Below are 17228 nucleotides of genomic sequence, written 5' to 3'. Positions count from 1 at the left end.
CAATTCTCCAGTCATCTCAGTTTATTTTCCATCTTTGAACTTGAGTTCACTCACATCAAGAATGCTACTTGTCCACTCCTCAAAGCCCCAGGAAGAAAGCATGTACAATGTCTCAAGCTCTTTCGGAAAATATTTTTATATAAAACACCATAGTGCTTATAGTCATTGCCTTTTTTTTTTTTTTTTTTTTTTTTTTAAACCACATAATCGGTCCTATATCCAGTAACCAATCTTTAATATTTTAGTTTAATCCAGATTGGCCTCAAAGGATGAATTTACGCTTTTAAAAATATTCTATTATATTTAGTGTGTGTGTGCACGTGTGAGTGTGTCCATGTGTATCTGATGTGCACGTAGAGAGGTCGGGAGACAATTTTCAGGAGTTGGTTCTCTCCTCCAGTCGTGTAGGGCTCAGGCATGGGGCTCAGTTGCTCAGGGTTGGTGACAAGTACCCTTACATGCTAAGTCATCTTGCAGGGCTCACTTTGAACATTTGGTCTTCCTGCCCCCTGAGTGCTGGAAGCACAGGGGTGTGCAGCACAAATAGTTTATGTGGTGCTGGGGGTTGAGGCCCTTGGTTCAGGGATCCTAGGCAAGCACTCTATCAACTGAGCTACATCCCGGGCCCAACACACATCAATCTTAAGTCATTCTAAATGTAGTCTAAAAGGGTAAGAATGCACACCACTGAGTTACATAATTTGGGGGCTGGGGTGGGGGGTGGGGTGGATGGGGCAAGGGGTGGGGTGGATCGGGGGGGGGGGGGGGGGGGCATCTAATCCTGCTAGTCTAAACATCCACAACAGAGGAACGGCCATAATAGAAATGATGGAACATTGTGCTGAGAAATGACAGAAACAGTTTGGAATTGAAATGTGATGACTATTTCCCAAAATAAGTGAGGGGAGTGGGAGAGACAGACAGACAGACAGACAGCGACTTTATTGTATGGCATGATTTCAACTCAGTAGACAAAACAAGAAATAAATAGAAAAAAAGATACTGAAAAGAAACCTAGTAATGTATGATTTTAGGATATCTCTTGTTCATGTTCATCTAATGTTTTTATTGGTAAGCTTTTATTGCTGTCAGAATTAAATACAGTATTCAAATACAAATATATAGAAGCCTGGATAAAAAAACATCAGTAGTGAACCCTTCTAGAGAGGGCGTAAGGATGTTATTTATTCTCATACAGACATAGGTAGATAGAGGGGTGTACATTTTCCCAATTGAATATTATTTATAGAATCAATGAAAACAATTTAAAAAGCCTGCAGGAAGATCATTGTCACAGCCCCTGCTCAGCTTCCCTGTGAGGGAATGCATGCTTGCTCCTTAGCAGCGAGATGGCCTGCCAAAGTGCTAGTCACTAAGTTTAGACTACAGGTGGCAGGAAGGACACTGGGGGAAGGATTAAAGCTCCAAGGGGGTGGCCTCTCAGGAAGTCTCAAGAACCTAAATCCGGGCTGTGCTGTTGAATAGAAACATCAGCTTCCAAACACCTCAGCCAGCTGCTGCTGCACTGTTGGTCCTGGGGTTGGGAGGCGAGGCCACTCATCTCCATAACAGCCAAGGCCTGTGAATCCTCAGCAGGGCTCAGCTGAGAGTAGGACCCAAGGATGCAGGTGACCACACTCAAGACATTGGGGCTTCCTCTGTTTGCTCCCAAGGCTGGCAGAGCCCACCTGCTGGGAAGTCAGACCCTAGGGACAACATTTGCAGGCAGTGGGAAGAAAACCCCGGAAACACCTGGGCAGTCATCTGTCTTCGCAAACATCTGGTGTCCAGTTAGAGAGCAAAAGCCCTGAAGTGTGAGTCACATAGGCTTTTCTAGCGTCTTACACTTCCTAGTAGGAGATGCTGGGGACACTGATCTGTGCCTCTGTTTCCCCCACTTAACACATCGGATCCAGCACATCTCTGATGCATGGTAAATAAGATTGTATGGTTGACAAGGAGCTGGGCAAGTTGGACCTAGGAAGGCTCACAGGAACACCTCCTTGGAAGAGACAGGGTGGCATTCCCTGTCCTTACTCACCCCCCAACCCTCTCCCATAAACAACCATCTTCCACGGATGTTAAAGGAAATCCACTTTTGCTCATTTAGGCACTTTGCTGACTTTCTCCAAGTAGGCAGGTCCCGATCCATGGTCCAGTCCACTGTTAGCCTTACGCAGCCTGGAAGGGTGTCAGGTGTTGGAGTGGGAAAAAGCAGATCCCTAGTCCCCGGTTGGTGGTTGGTGGGATCTCTGTTTTTCTCTGTGTCTCACAGCCACACTTCCTCTGAAGTACTTCTATCTCAACCTCGACCATGTTATTATATTATCTTTTAAAATGTGAAAAGGCCCCTTCTCCCCAATTCCCACCAGCCTTACCCTCCTCTTCTACCTCTGGTCACAGGCAGAGAGGAGTCCATACTTGGACTCTTACCAACTCCAAGAGTTAGGGGAACCCCAGGAGAGCTCAACATAAAAGGAAAAATAACAGCCTAATCAAGGCATTTCCCAGGGGCCAGCCAACAGAACATGGAAGCCCACACAAACTGCTGAGAGCAGAGAAGGGTGGGAGAGTTTCCTGTGTAGGGGTGTCCTGAGAGGAAAGATAAACAGAAGAGAAGAGAAAACCAGCTTTCAAAGAGGAGGGCACGTGACAGTGGAATCTCCCTCCCAGTGCTGAGTCCTTACCAGCATACCGTGTTGACCCAGAGCCTTGGTTCGCACTGCATCTCTGGGATCTCTGAATACACACGAATATTTGGTGCTTGACAAAGCTGACGGAGAGCCAAGCCCAGTGATCACTCCACAGTGAGAATTCAAGAAAGGGACAGGATACATCATCAATTGCTGCCTGGCTCCCGGGGACTGGTGGTGGGAGAGTTCGCCTTATAGCTGACGAAGCTCATCAGCAGACACTGCGCCATTTGCTGGGTAACCAGCGGGTTTCTTCCCAGGCCAATTTAAGTCATCTGTCTGTTGGAACTAAGTTAAAATGGAATTTTTGTAGGATTCTTATGTGAGAGCTGTGGTTATAGAGAAATTCCTTTGAAATGAAGTCGAGATAAGGCCAGGAAGGAGTGGGGAGGACGAGCAGGAAGCGAGGGCATTTTCGGGGAGCACACCCGCTACGCTGACAGTCCACAGGTTCCTTCTCCTGCTGTGGCTGCAGGGCTGCCTCTGCTCTCCTCCAGCCCACTGGTGCCCGGAAGAGGACTGCCCTTGCAGAAAGCTTGAGCTTGACTGAGTTCTAATGAGCACATCCAGTCTCTTCTTTTTCAAAACGTTTTGTAAGATTGCTTCTTCTCCATGATAGTATTGATCGATGGCATAGGATGAAGAAAATTTTAAAAGTTAAACATAAAAAGGTTCTTGGCCGGAGGGATGGCTCAGAGGTTAGGAGCCCTGACTGTTCTCCCAAAGGTCCTCAGTTCAATTCCCAGCAATCACATGGTGGCTCACAACCATCCATAATGTGATCTGATGCCCTCTTCTGGTGTGCAGGCAGAATATAGTATAAATAGTAAATAAATACATCTTTTTTTTTTTTTTAAAAAGCAGTTTCTTAGAAAGTGCTACTGCTCATTCCAGAAAATGCACGTGAGTGAAAGGAGAAATGTTCAAATGCCCATAACCTCGCTTACTTTAAACAATCATGGCCAATACCATGCTAGATCATCAGAATACTCTATTCAATTTCTAAAATATCTATCTATCTATCTATCTATCTATCTATCTATCTATCTATCTATACACAGACACACACACATGCACAAATGTGTTTGTCTATGTATAATACAAAATGCACACAAGCGTACATTTTCCAAGCAAAACCAGGTTTATCCTGTAATGATGTTTTTGCAATTTTCCCTCTTTGGCTGACCAGTTCCTGTTGCTATGGATACATTTCTCAGTACCACCCTGACAGCTTTCCAGTGGCCCATCACTTGAAGTACTGTACATTGGTATAATGAGCCCTGCCTTTGATAGGCACGATGTGGCAACTTTTTCTCTAAATGTTGTAATCGTGGCTGAGGAGATGGCTCAGTCAGCAGAGTGTCTTGCAAGCATGAGAACCTGAGTTCGGTCCCCAGCACCACATAAAAGGTGAGACATGGTGGTGTGGTGTTTGCAATCCCAGGCCTGGCAATGTGGAGACAGACAGCTGCCTGGTATTCATTGGCCAGCTAGCCTCGACTGACCATTCAGTCTCAAAATTGCTGAAGCTTTTTCATCTCCCGTTAGGAAATTTCAAGCCAATGATCAGCTTAAAGAAGGGCATAAACATTAAAAGGTGGAGGTGGGGGAGGCGATAGAGGGCCTGGACCAATGGACTCCACATAAGTACAGTGTTGTTTTGCCCCATCCAAGGTAAGGGAGGAGGCTCTGTGCCCTCATGTGACAACCAGAAACCCCATCAGTGGGCCTGGGAGCTGCAGCGATAGCTCAGCAACCTGGAAGTGCGGGGCTTCTGGCTGACAGCCCTTGGTGGGAGGGAACCACTCATCTGCTGGAGCCTTGGGTCTGAGACGTTCATGGGATGTGTGCAACAGTATCTTCCACCTGTTGGCACTCACTCAGCATCAGCATCAGCTGGAAAAATAGCTCAGGAGTTAGGAACGCTTGATCCAGGCCTCCCGTCTCGTCCAGGGCTTCAGGTGGATTGGGATATAAAGGAATGCGACTTTGCAGACTCATCCTGACACAAGACTACTTTTCACCTAACATCTCTGCTCTGAGGGTATTTGGGGGGAGGGGAGCAATCTAACGGCCTTAGACAGAAGCACAACTTATCGTATTTATTAGAAAGCAAGCAGGGAACCCCCCAACACCACCTTAGCAGCTCAATTTAAATTGAGACATCTGGGGGCTGGAAAGATGGCTCAGGAGTTAAGAGCGCTCGATGTTCTTGCAGAGGATCAGAGTTTGATTCTTTATGCTTTGTGCCTCACAAAAGCTTATAACACCAGGGGGACTGACACCATCTTCCATCCTCTGAAGGCCCCTGGACACATATGTGCACATACAGAGACATACACAATATGTGTAATTAATAATACAATAAATCTTTTTTAAAAATTAAATTGAGACACTTGGTCGCTAAATCTATAAGCTAATTGTCCTTCCTAAGGAGAGAGTTTCCGGAGTGGCCACCATTGCAGGGCGGGAAGCAGGTTGGTAGGGATGCATTGAGGTGTAGAAGAAACAAGAAGGAATTCAGTGAAACTGAAAAAGAGCCGGCCTGGGCGGGGAGGGGGTGTAGGCTTGCAGTTCTGCCAGTACAGGCTGCAGGGCTTTGAGGAAGCTGCTTTCCTTCTCTCATGCCAGTTTTTAACACTTAAAGAAGAGCCACCACCATCTTTCTCTGGCTTCTCTGTTGCTTCCTCACTCATTCTATAAAATGCTCCCAGTGTGGTTCTCAGAATTCTTTTGTGATTTTTTTTCACAGTGTTTAATGAGTGCAGAATCTTATTGACAGATTCCCAGCGACTGGCCCATGTTAATGCTCTGGGGTGATGGCTAATTGAGCTGTGACCTTCACAGTTGTTAAAATGGGAAACATAAAGGTACACACTAAAAGTCCCGGAGGCAAGGTAGAAGGGTCGCTGGGACTTGCTGGCCTGCCTGCCTAGCCTAGTCAGTAAGCGCTGGCTTCAGTGAGATAGCCCATTTCAAAAAGGAATGCAGAAAGAGCTTGAGGAAGATACCTGATGTTGCCTTTTGAATGCATGCGCGCGCGCGCGCGCGCACACACACACACACACACACATATACACCCATACAAAATAAATAAATGAGCAATGGCCCTGGTCCCCTACTACCAGCACAAAGGCAAGATGGTCAGATCCTGGACTTCCACAGAGTGCATTCTTTCCTGGTTTGATGGCTCACTCATCCAATGCGTCCTTCAATGGTGCTTTGAACTGCTGGCTCACATTTTCTTTGAGTAACGTTGAGCCTTTCTCTTCCGACACAGAGAAGATGGCTGGATTATTCACAGGCTGGAAGTTGACCCTGCACAGAGAATGCACCCTTGTCTGGAGAGAATGGGCTGAAAACGCAGCTCCTGAGATGTTTGATGTGTCCCCATTCACGTGATGACACAGGAAAGCAGGCATAGAAGCGGTTGTCAGTGGAAGTACGAGGTGGAGAGTGGAAAACTCAGGAAGAGCTCGAAGGCAGCCTTCCTGGACTTGTGGATAGCATGCATTCCTGTTCGTGGTGAGCCAGGACCCGGAATCAGAAAGCCAGAGTTCTGCTTCCAACCTTGTCACCACTGAGGAAGCAAATCCTCATCTGGGCCTCAGCTTTCTCTGTTACATTCTGCCCAGCCACAGGCTAGGGCCAGTGGGGTGGTGGGGGTGGGAGGGGGTGATCTGATAAGGGGGTGAGCACGCTTCACCAGAAGGCCCAAGACCAGCATTAGCCGGAGTCGTGGCTGTTTATTCCCTGAGTGAGCTGTCTCTCTGTCATCACGCTAGAGAGGCTTTTGGGTCGTAAGTATTTGACCTCTGAACTTTCGCTCTGGACTGGAGCAGCTGTGGGTGGCAGGAATGTGGGGAGGGAGGAAATGTCAGAGTCAGCAAGCATGGGCCTCCATCTCAGGGTTGGCCAGGCTTCCAGAAGGCCTGGCTCAAGTAGTTCTTTGTGGTCACTGAGCAGACACTCCTCTGATTGTTTTTAGTGTCTTAGAGTCTGAAGAAAAGCCTGGAAGGACTCTTATCACCAGGGAAGCAACGGGAGCTTACTGAGCTTCAACTGCATGCAGCAACATGGTGAGGTCAGGAGACTTTGTCTAAATAACTCCATAGCCTTTGCCTAGCAGACACATAGACAAAGATGCACAGACATAGCAGGATCATTTTATCTGTTGTCTCCGGACAGGGGTCTCAGTGTATTGGGGGAGTCCTTTTCCAGGGTTCTTCCCAATTACTTGATTTTCTTGTGCTCACCATCAAGCTGGATCTGGCTCCTATTAAACACCCAGGGCATTTTGGATATGCCAAATACCACCCTGAATGGGGTGTATTGTTACATCACAGCTGCCAATGAGCCATGCCTTTCTGAATCCCTGTTCTTGTGTTATCCTTTACATATTGGTGCTGGTCTTTGTCACATGATTCACTTTGGCCAGTGGGACCTTTGTACACACACACACACACACACACAAAGCAGAATCTAGAAAAGCATTTATCCACTGGGATATCCCTGTGAAGATGCCTAAGGAGCTGTTAGAGTCAACTGGCCCAGTCAACAGTCTAAAGACCATGTGAGAGACCATTTGACATCCTCCAGTCTCTATACAGATGCCTGATACTTGGGGCCAGGCCGTGCCAGCAGGAGCATGGCTTAGCCCAACAATAGGCTTCCCTTAGAATCATGAGCAAACCAGCCAGCTTGAAACACTTGTAGGCTAAGGCAGGAAGACTGTGAGTAGAAGGCTAGCATGGGCTACAAAAACCAATTTTGACTAAAAAACAATCAAACAAAAAGTTGTTGCTAACTTTTAAGTCAAGAATAAGGAAATATGTCACATTCCATCTACCAATTTTGGTTGGTAGTGCTTTCTTGGAGGGCTTTCTTTTTATTGAGATTGTACGTGTGTGTGTGTGTGTGTGTGTGTGTGTGTGTGTGTGTGTGTGTGTGTGTGCTCAGAGCCCATAGGAGCCAGAAGATGTCATGGGATCCCAGGAGGTGGAGTTACAGGTGCTTGTGAGCATGGGTGCTGGTATCTAAACTTGGGTCTTCTTTTAAGAACAGCAAAAGTTAGCCAGGTGGTGGTGGCACACGTCTTTATTGCCAGCACTTGGGAGGCAGAGGCAGGTGGATCTTCATAAATTCAAGGCCATCCTGGTCTACAAAGTGAGTTCCAGGACAGCCAGAGCAATACAGAGAAACCCTGCCTTGAAAAAAAAAAAAAAAAAAAAAAAAGGACAGCAAATGTTATTAACCATGGAGGCATCTCTCTACCCCCGTGAAGTGCTTCCTTGAGAAGAGCGTATAGGCCAAATAATGGGGAAGAAAGCCACGATTCACCAGATGTGTGCTCAAGCAAGGTAGCCTGAAATAGTGGCGGTGTGCATGCTACAGCTTTCTCATCTGTGTTCCATGTGACCAAGTAGACAGAAGCCAGTTCCTAAGGCAAGCAAAATCATTAACGGAAGAGGGATGACTGGGCAGAGATGAGTGAGTGAGGCCATGCTTCCCAGGAGCAATGGTGATGAAAGCAGAGCTCCATAAGAAGACTTTGTTTATGTCACTGGGAAAACACGGCTACATGTTGAGATTCCTCCCCGAGTCTGTTATTCAGCTTGGCTCTTTGGGATGCCTAGAGACTGCATGAGTTGATTCCCATGGTAAACGATCCAGTCCTCATCCTTATAGATCCGGAGGGTCTACCTTGTGTTGGTACATCTTGAACTGCTATTAGGAAGAGACTCCCTGGAGTCACTCTCCTAACAGCAAAATCAAAGAGAGCCCTATCGTTCTTATCTGATACTCAGAATAAGTGACTCCTCAAAAATGCTAGGTCTCTCAAAGAGGGTGGAACAAGAAGGAAATAGAAAGAGTCCAAGGGAATGTTCCTTCTAGTCAGAAAATCCGCATGCAACATCTCTGCCCTACTGCAGAGTCATCTCCAGCCATGGGAAATCTCTGGCTCCACCCAGAGCCTCTCTCCTCTGCGCATGACTGAGCCACCCTGACCTCGGGAGGACCTTGACTCTACTGCTGTCCCTGCTGCCCCATGCCTTCTGGGAGACATGCGGCCTTAGTTAGGGTTACTGTTGCTGTGATAAACACCACGACCAAAGCCACTTGGGGAGGAAAGGGTTTATTTGGCTTTCTCTTCCACATCTTAGTTCATAATCAAAGTAAGTCAGGACTGGAGCTCACACAGGGCAGGAACTTGGAGGCAGGAGCTGATGCAGAGGCCATGGCAGGGTGTTGCTTACTGGTTGCTTCTCATGGCTTGCTTAGCCTGACCACCAGCCCAAGGATGATGGCACCACCCACAATGGGCTATCCCCTATCAATCAGTAATTAAGAAATGCCCTACAGCTGAATTTGATAGAGGACTCCCCTCAATTGGAGTTCCTTCCTTTCAGATAACTCTACCTTCTGTCAGGTTGACATAAAGCTAGCCAGTATGCATGCTTTCCCAGACATGTTGCCACTTTTCTGTTCAGAAACACTTTGTAGAGAATCTACAATAACCAGAGTTTCATTTTCCAAGTTCCTGATTACCCATCTCCTCCTTGATTCCTAAGGCGTGTTACCTCTTTGGGGATTGACACAACGTGTTTGATTTGATCTATCAGAGGTAAGTAGTTTGCAAGATTAACTTAGGAATCCAGTATTCTCACCTGCTTTGAGCTATGTACAAACACCCCTTGACAAATGAAGCAACATATCACCTCACCCTAGCAACCCTAGTAACTCCCTAGCAATCCCCTTTCTGTGGTCAAATCCACCCAGGGACTAGGGAACTGTGCCTATGCAACCTGGCACTGGTTTAGGCCACATGCATAGTAAACTGTGTCCTCTGAGTTAAAATTTAAGGGAAAATCCCTACCTACCATCTTATATATGTCTCTGAATGATCACAAATCAGATACATGATGGGAAAGGCCATACCCAGTGAGCACAGACTTACATAACCCAAGTCCATCCATCAAAACACAAAACCACCCCTAGGAATCGACCCCGTATCCTCCTGGACCCACAAAGTGGAGCCAGAGATGTAAGCAGAGGCTCTTGAACTACCTTGCCAGAGCACACTGTTCCCTGGGGTTGTAGCTAGCATGTGCTTTCACCTTGCCTTTGAATAAAGTCCCTTGCTGCTATGATGTTTGGTTGCATCTTAATCGCCTCATGTTGCTGTGATCAAATACCCCAACAAAGAAGGAAGAGGTTATTTGGCTCCCAATTCTTGGTTGTAGTTCATCACTGGTGGAGAAGACAAGGTGGCAGAAACTTAAAACAGCTAGTCAAGAGCAGAGAGAAAGGAGTCGGTGCACAAGCACTAGTGCTCAGTGAAATGCCACTGTCACACAGTTCACCTGCCACCTGTAGCGGGGCAGATCTTCCCATCTCAATTAGCATAACCCCCAACAGATGTGTCCACAGGATAAATGTATCTACAGCAATGGTTCTCAACCTGTGGGTTGTGACCCCTTTGGAGATTGAAAGACCCTTTCGAAGGGGGTGCCATATCAACTATCCTGCGTATCAGACATTTACCTTGCAAATCATAACAGTAACAAAATTACAGTTATGAAGTATCAGTGAAAATAATTATGGTTGGGAGAGGGTAGGTCACCACAACATGAGGAACTATATTAAAGGGTTGCAGCATCAGGAAGGTTAAGAACAACTGATCTTGACAATCCCTCATGGGGATTCTTTTTTTTTTTCAAGATGATTCTAGATTCTGTTGACAATTAACAGAGACTATCCTGGACATTTCTTCAGCTGAATAAGATGCTTAGAACCAGGAAACACCTAGTCCAGTGACTACTGGTAATCCATCCAGCCATTCATCCGTCCATCCAAAAATTACTCATCCTGTGTCATCTATTTCGTCAGTCAGTCTTGATTTGCACTCAGCTTTTAAGAGTCTCAAAGGTGACAAAAGCTTCAGGAATCCAGGTAAGAGACTAGAACCTAGGAGAGCAGAGGTGAAACGGGAAGAGAGGCAATTTTGATGCTTTCAAGAGTCTCGAGGATGATAAGGGATTCAGGAATCCAGGTGAGAGACCAGACCTAGACTAAGAAATGAGGATTGGCAGAGCAGAGGTGAGAGGGAAGGAGGGATTGGTTGCAGAGAAGAAGGGATGTTGAAGATAGAAAAATGGATTCGGTGGCTACCTTGTTGGTGGACAACGGAGGAGGAAGAGACCAGGACAACACACACATGATTATCAACAACTAAGTATTTATCAGTGCCAGGCTCATGCTTATTAGTAGCTGGCATTTATCGTCCCCTTTTGGCAGGTCAGGCATCATCCTAGTTACATTATGGACCGAACCTCATTACCCCTCACAACCCAGTGAGGTGGGAACTGTCCCTGTGTCCACATTTCAGGTGAGGAAATGGAGACTCGACGAGATGAGTCGCTTGTTCTAGGTGCTGCAGCTAGTGAGTGGAAAGGGTGGGGTGACTCTTGGGTGTCCAGTTCAGTGCCAAATGGGTGCCTCCCTCAGACACAGGAAGTGAAGGAAGAAGGACGCACAAAACAGATGTGCAATTCGAGATGCCTGAACTCACGCTGGGGAGAGCTCGCGAAGGCAGTGTGTGCCTAGGCAGGAGGCCAAGGAGAGCAACTGCACTGGAAATATCAGTTTTGAAACATCAACTTGACCATGTTGGAGGCGGAAACCATGGCCTGGGGACAGACTGCCAAGGACAAAGTCAAGGACAGGACCTGGAGAAAGCCCAAGAGCAAACGGGCCCGTGGAGGAAGTGGAGCCAGATACAGCTTGTGGAAAGGAGCGGCTAAAAGTCTGAGGCAAGTACCAGGAATTGGGGACGTGGTGGCACAGTTCAGGGCAGAGGAGAGGGTCTCCACAAGGGGACAACATTGTCTGCGTCAGAAACACCAAGGGGATGGTCGTACTGACAAGAGCTGTAAAGCAGCCACTGAGAGTATACACTTGGGGTTGAACACCTGGAGGTCCCACTTCTGAAGCCTGAGTCAGGGTTTCACACTGGGGCGACTGACTCTTGAGTGCTTTATGAATGTGCCGATTCCTGGGGCCTAGCCCTAAGGCTTGCATTCATCAGGCGTGGGGCTCGGGCCCAGGGATCTGAATGTTTAACAAGGCAAAGGCCTGAAGATGGTATTTGCTTCCCCCACCTGCCCTAGATTCTGGCTTCTTGTTAAATGATCCGTGCTCTCTGCTTTGGGAGATCAGCATGTGAACGAGCAACCTTCTCAGTTCATGCCTTCCCCCAGGGCCATGCCTTATGGGCTGTAGAGGACAGCCGTATCCAAAGACTACAAAGAGCAACATATTTGTCTCTCTGTCTCTCTGTCTTTCTCTCTCAGACACACACACACACAGAGACACATACACACAGAGACAGACAGACAGACAGACACACACACACACACACACACACAGAATCGCAGAGAAAGCTACTTGCTTCCAAAGTAAACAGGCATCTACAGCCATACCACCCTGAATGTAGTAATTTTCTTCTGCTCCCAGAAGCTAAGCCAGATTGTGGTCATGGTTAAGCTTGGATGGGAGAAATAAACAAAACAAGTGCCCATAAGCACAGCTAAGCCAGCAAGAGGGAGAGGGGGAGACAGAACCATGAAACAGTTCTAGGCCACTAGAGTAAATATAAGGATCTTTATTCTTAGCATGTAGGCGATACAGAGGGAAAGGATGAGAACTGTGGGGAGAGAACAAGAGCTGGGAAAGCGGGGGTCAGGGGGGAAGGTGGGGGGCCAGTGGGGGGAGACAAGCAGATGGAACAACCATGAAACCAGTGGCAGAGTTCCTGGACCAGCTTTGGAACATTTTCCATATAAGACAAGGAATTTGGACTTGATCTTGAAGAAATGGAGAGACAGCTTGGTTTTGAAGTAAGGACTCTATATTGTATTTTGGAGAGCTCAGGAGATCAGCTGTGGGAAGCTGGGAGACCTCTCAGTCTCCTAAGGCCTCCGGCAGAGGAATCACCCTCAGAATCAGAGAGCACCCCGGTGTGTACCTGGGACCGGCAAACATAGGACTTGAAGATTGTCCCTTCTAAGCTGTGGAAGCTGAAGACCACAGTGTGGGAAATAAAGGGTGGATAATGATAAGGGGAGGGGGAGGGAACACACCACTCAATGCAACTCCTCAGCTGGAGAAAAGGTGGGGAGGGAGCATTCCTTTCCTTTATCTAAATATGTATTTAACATAATCACAGAAAATAAGTTGAGTTTCTGCAGGCTTGGTTATGGGAGGAGAACCAGAATGTACAAAACCCAGCAAAGTAGGAAAAATAAGCAGAGGAGAAAAGAATATAAAAACAGGAAGTCTGCAGGCAGCAATTCCCCCATGAGGTCATCAGCAAAGGCCTCAGAGGCTGACTCTCTCTCTCTCTGCAGGCCACTGGGTGTGGAAAGGAAAGCAGTTTTGTGAGCCTTCTCTCCAGCCTTGGGCACCAGAACGGGGCAGAACAGGGTCAATGCTGCAGGCAGCTGCAAAATGTGAAAGCTATTTGTATATGGGATGGGTGTGGGGTGGCCTCCAGGCTATCCAGGCCTGGAGTGGGAGAAGTGGAGTAGGAAACAGGCAACAGAAGGTCAAAGTTAAGTCCCAAGCCTGGGTTGAACACTGAGGTTTTGGGCCCACTTACCTACCTAGGATTGAGTATGGTTAGGCCTCCTCAAATGGTGGCCTAGGGGGACATACTAATGATACCAAGCTATGACATCAGTAGGACCTGAGACCAGGAAGAAAGAGTAGTTCTATCTATCATTATCTATCTATCTATCTATCTATCTATCTATCTATCTATCTATCTATCTATCTATAGCTATCTATCACCTGCCTTTTTGAGACAGGGTTTCTCTGTGTAACAAGAGCCTTGGCTGTCCTGGACTTGATTTGTAGACCAGGCTGGCCTTGAACTCACAGAGATCCACCAACTTCTGCCTCCCAAGTGCTGGGATTAAAGGCGTGAGCCACCATGCCCGGCTGTGTTTTGTTTTGCTTTCATTTATAGCAAACCATTGTCCTGACAGCCAAGCTCAGAGCCTGCAGGGTTGTGAGAGGCTCTTTTGCTCCCTCATACAAGGGGCTTCGGTGGTGGCTCTGAAGTGAAGGGGCATCGAGGCACAGGGGGCTGGAAGGAGGGACAAAAGCTGAGAGCCCTAATGTGAATAAGGAGCTAGGACTTCCTGTGTGACAGTGCGTCAAAGGACCAGCTTGGTGTCGTTCCTCAGGGACCATTCATCTTCTTCTTTTGAGACAGGGTCTCTCATTGGCCCAATGCTCAGCAAGCAGGGGAGCCAGTGAGCCCAGGGATGCATGTCATTCCCCAGTGATAAGACGCCAGGCACGAGCCACCAAGCCTGCTTTTATTTCATGTGAGTGCTGGGGTGTGGTAGCTCCCTCTCTTTGTAGTATCAGGGTGCACGCATGCGTGCTTGCTGCATTCATGCATTCATCCAGTGTGTGCTCTTCTGCAGATCCTAGAGGAGGGCACTGAGGATGGTCTTATCTATCACTTTCTGATAGATCCTCTTTCAGACAGAGCCTTTTTGTTGTTGTTGTTTGTTTTTTGAGACAGGGTGTCTGTGTAGCCTTGACTATCCTGGACTCACTTTGTAGACCAGACTGGCCTCGAACTCACAGCGATCTGCCTGCCTTTGCCTCCCGAGTGCTGGGATTAAAGGCGTGCGCCACCACCACCTGGCCCAGACAGAGCCTCTTATGAGCCAGAGGCCCAGTCTCCCACAATGCTGGGCCTATGGTTATGTATGCCACTCCTAGCCTTTCACACACGTGCTATGAATTCAAACTCAGATCTGCTTGCTTACTTGGCTCTCTGCTTCTTCTCCATTGTGAGGCAAACAGCCTCCTTCACACCGTTGCCGCCATGATGTCCCTCCCCAGGGCATGGGGACAACCCACCACAGAAGAGGAGCCTTATGACGCCAAGAGCAAATTACAGGGCTTATTAATTGATAAAACCCCAAACCCCGATGTCTATACCCCCACAAGTCAGAGTTGCCTACTTGGTGGGAGGTCTGAGGGAACGAGATGGAAGTGTAAATATTCTGGCTAGGGATTTGTTTGCATAGCACCCCAATGGGGCTGCTTACTATCTTTATGGACAGAATATTTTAGTTCTCAGACCAAGCCTAACTTTCCAAGGGTCAGTGACCCAAGATGTCAGTCGAGAGCCTTTGCTGAGCTCAGTTTTTTTCAACCACTTTTCATGTCTGTGATGCATCTACCTAATAAGGCGAAAGGCCAAAATAAAAACAAGAACAAACTCACCCATGCTTCCCTTTCTGTTTCCAGGTTCAGCTACTGACCCTTCTATCTTTTTGAAAAGGTCCAGGCCTGAGCCTTGCTCTAAAATCACCTTTGATGTTTCGCCATCTGGTGGTCTCAGTGGTAACTGCATGTTTGTGCTTCAAGGCCCTGCATTAGCGGAGGAGTGTCCACTCTGTATCAGGCACTGCACGGTGGTAATTGCGGTCACTTCTTCGCACTGAAAATAAGGCTCTGCCTATGTCGCTGGACGCTTACCTGGAATAGTGGGAAGTGCGCTACACATGCCCCATAACTGCTGTTATAGGAACCCATGAACGTCACGTGCAAAGTAACTTGGGGAAGAAAACGTTTGTGTGACTTACATTTTCTTTTTTAATGTGCATTGATGCTTTGACTGCATATATGTCTGTGTGAGGGTGTCAGATCTTGGAGTTACAGGCAGTTGTGAGCTGCCATGTGGGTGCTAGGAATTGAACCCAGCAGTCAATGTTCTTTATTGCTGAGCCATCTCTCCAACCCTGTGACTTACATTTTCACATCACAGTCCGTCACTGAGGAAAGTCAAGGAAGGAACCTAAGCAGGAGCATGGAGGGAAAAACTGAAACAGACACTGTGGAAGAATGCTGTCTCCTGACTTGCTCCCTCTGGCTTGTGCTCAGCTTGCTTTCTTATACAACCCAGGACCACCTGCCCAGGGACTGGCACCACCCAAAGTGGGTGGGTGCTCCTAAGTCAATTATCAATCACAGGACAATCAGGTGGAGGCAGTTCTTCAATTGGCACACCCTCTTCCCAGGTGTGTCAAGTTGACAACCAAGATGCGCTGTCACAGCAAGCCTGCGTCAGACATCATCCTGCTCGCTGCCATCGTAACTGGAAGGATTATCTTTCCCTGCACAGATGCAAACTAAGACAGATCTCTGCACACTCAGCACATGGAGACAGAAACTCAGAAATAGCTGGCCCCATCTTCTGAGGACCTTAATAGTTTTCACATTTCCAGAGAGTTTCTGAGTGGCGATAGAAGCTGTTGTTGAAGGAAGGAAGGAAGGAAGGAAGGAAGGAAGGAAGGAAGGAAGGAAGGTAGGGCTGGGCAAGATGGCTCAGTGGGTAAGGAACCATATCCAATCAAGTCCCAGCACCCACATAAAAATCCAGGCATGATGGTGTGTGCCTGTAACCCCAGCACTAGGAGGCAGGGGTTAGTGACAGCAGATCCTGGGTGCTCGCTGGTCAGCCAGTTTCGCTGAACCAGTGAGCTCCAGTTTCCCTGAGACACCGGCCCTCAAATGAAGTGGAGAAGCAGTTGAGGGAAACATCTGAAATTGATCATTGGCCTCTTGCTGTGAGTGTGTGTGCGTGTGTGTGTGTTCACAAGTGTGAACATTTATCATGCATGTGTATACATGTAGAAGTCTGAGGACAATCTCAGGTGTTATTTCTCAGTGGTCATATACTCACTCTGTCTGTCTGTCTATCTATCTATCTATCTATCTATCTATCTATCTATCTATCTACAGGATCTCTTGCTGGCCTGACGTTTGCTAATTAGGCTAGACTATCCAGCCAGCGAGCCCAAAAGATTTGCCTGTTTCTACCTCCTCAGCCACATCAAGACTTGCCTCTGTGTGGTGGGTGGGGAGGAAGAGAGAGACAAAAAGAGGAAGGGAAAGAGAAGGAGGGAGGGAGAGAGGGAGAGAGGGAGAGAGAGGTACTGGGAGAGAAAGAGAAAGGGATGGAGAGAGAGGGAGGGAGAGAGAAAAAAGGAGAGGTGGGGAGTAGGAAAAAGGAGGAGTGGGAGAGGTATGTACCCATGGAGGCCAGAGGAGGATGTCAGATGTCCTGCTTTATCACCTCCACCTTAAGACAGGAAACTCACTATTTTAGGCTAGGCTGATTGGCCAGCAAGCTCCTGGTTAAGATCTGTCTCTGCCTCATAGCACCAGAGTGCCAGGCACATGTGGCCATGCCCAGGTTTTTTGTTTGTTTGTTTGTTTGTTTGTTTTTTGTTTTTATTTTTGTTTTTTTTAACATGGCTACTGGGGATTTGAACTTAGGTCTAGTAGATAATCTCACCCACTGAACCATCTCCTCAGCCTCCCCTCCCGCTCCCCCCAGCGCTTGACATGGACTCTGCAGATCCTACCCAGGTTCTCCTGCTTGCTAAGCAAGGCAAGCACCTCAAGGAGAGAGCCATGCCTCCCCCCACCCCCCAACACGTGGTG

The sequence above is a fragment of the Acomys russatus genome, chromosome 14 (genome assembly GCF_903995435.1).
Source record: "Acomys russatus chromosome 14, mAcoRus1.1, whole genome shotgun sequence".
NCBI lineage: Eukaryota > Metazoa > Chordata > Mammalia > Rodentia > Muridae > Acomys > Acomys russatus.
This window is presented reverse-complemented; position numbering follows the sequence as displayed.